The sequence below is a fragment of the Pistacia vera genome, unplaced genomic scaffold, assembly GCF_008641045.1.
Source record: "Pistacia vera cultivar Batoury unplaced genomic scaffold, PisVer_v2 Contig347, whole genome shotgun sequence".
NCBI classification, from domain to species: domain Eukaryota; kingdom Viridiplantae; phylum Streptophyta; class Magnoliopsida; order Sapindales; family Anacardiaceae; genus Pistacia; species Pistacia vera.
Window position 1 is genome coordinate 2,471,277 of NW_022196165.1, and position 1,965 is coordinate 2,473,241.

At 40.1% G+C, this 1,965-nt stretch overlaps 1 non-coding gene across 1 annotated transcript; it reads right to left on the reverse strand.

Annotated features, from left to right (window-relative positions):
• Window positions 1–1,293: 1,293 nt before the first annotated feature.
• Window positions 1,294–1,400, reverse strand: LOC116139173. The gene has a single exon (XR_004129410.1). It is a non-coding gene; the product is annotated as a small nucleolar RNA R71 (small nucleolar RNA).
• Between the last annotated feature and the right edge of the window lie 565 nt (window positions 1,401–1,965).

The window sequence follows — 1,965 nt, forward strand, 5'->3', positions numbered from 1 at the left end:
CTGAGTCTGAGAGAGTTTGAGTGGCTGACTGACTGTGTGTCTGTGTTTGTGCATGTTAGAGCGAGAGAGACCAAGAGAGTCAGAGAGTTGAGCGAGAGAGACTGAGTGAGAGACCGAGATGAGATCTGGTCTAAGAGAGTGAGAGGCTGTGCGTGTTTGAGCGAGAGAGATAGAGTGAGAGACTGAGATGAGATCTAGTCTGAGAGAGTGAGAGGCTGTGCATGTTCGAGCGAGAGAGACAGAGAGTGAGAGAGTTGACTTAATTGTGTTAGACTGTTAGGGTTATTTTAAAACTCAAAACGACGTAGTTTAGTAAAATCCGGATCGGATACGGATATCTGATTTTTTAACAATCCCAATCTGGTATCCGATCCAAATATTTTTTAAATTACGATCCGTATCTAATCAGAATTTTCGGATATTCGATTTTTTCGGAGCGGAGCGGATTATGATCGGATATCAGATATCAGATTTTTTTTGCACAGCCCTAGCGATATTACAACTAAGGGGCGACTACGAAATTTAGACGCGAAAAATGGCTTAGCGTCTAAATCTGACTTTCTGTGTCTAATTTTGCTGGACGCCGAAAGGCATTTTTCTTGTAGTGTAGTAACAACGCATCAAGTTTTTGGCGCTGTTGCCGGGGATTGAGTTGTGTGATAACAGTAAATTTTCTTGTGTTAGCTAGATAGGAGCTTTATTTTTCTTTGTTTAATTGTTTTTAGTTTAATTTGTGCTGTTCTTTTTGGTTGGTTTGTGATCTCACTTTTTCTCTCTTTTTGTGTAGTTTATGCGAAGAGTAAGATGTCAGCCAGTGATTCCTGTTGATCCTAAAATTGAAAGAATCACTAGAAGACTTAATAGAGAAAGAAGAGAAAGAGAGGCTACAGTTGAACTAGAGGCCATAGTTGTTGAGATGGCAGAAAATAGAACACTAAGGGAGATCTCAATCCCACATTTGAAGGCATTGGGTTGAGCATTACTAGACCAACGGTACAAGCCAACAACTTTGAGATAAAGCTGACAATCATCCAGATGATCTAGCAGTCTGTACAGTTTAAAAGGGATTTGAAGCAAGATCCAAATCTACACATATCCAATTTTTTGGAGATTTGTGATACTTTTAAGTCAAATAGAGTGTCAGATGATGCCATCAGATTGAGACTGTTCCCATTTTCATTGAGGGATAAGGCAAAAGGATGGTTAATGGCACTACCATCAGGAATGATCACAACATGGAATGATTTAGCAAAAAAGTTCCTGACCAAATTCTTTCCTCCAGCAAAATCAGCAAAGCTGAGAAATGATATCACATCGTTTCTACAGGCAGAGTCGGAATCATTGTATGGGGCTTGGGATAGATACAAAGAATTACTGAGGAGGTGTCCACATCATGGGTTGCCAATTTGGATGCAAGTCCAAATGTTTTACAATGGATTGATGGTTAATGTGCAAACTATGGTGGATGTAGCTTCGAGAGGAGCACTGCAGAATAAGTCACTGGAAGAAGCTCATGAGTTGTTTGAAGTTTTAGCGAGTAACAACTATCAAAGACCTAATGAAAAGGTTTAACCGAAGAAATCTATGGGTCTTCATGAAGTTGATGCATACATGACTATCTTAACCCAACTCACAGCACTTCAGAAACAGTTAGGAAGTATGCAGGTAAATTCTATTCAAGCTCCTTAACTAATTTGTGAATTTTGTGCAGGTGGTCATGTGAGCAGTGAATGCCAAGTGGGGAACACATTTGCTTCAGCGTCTTCATCATCGGAGCAGGTTAACTACTTGGCAGGAAAATCAAAGGCAACCGAACAATCCGTACTCCAACACATATAATCCTGTGTTGGAGGAATCATCCGAACATGTCTTGGAATCATAATTAACAGAATCAGTAGAACAATCAATGGAATCAAAGAGCAATGGCAAACAACGAAGCAGGGGTGAACAATCAACAAGGAGAGC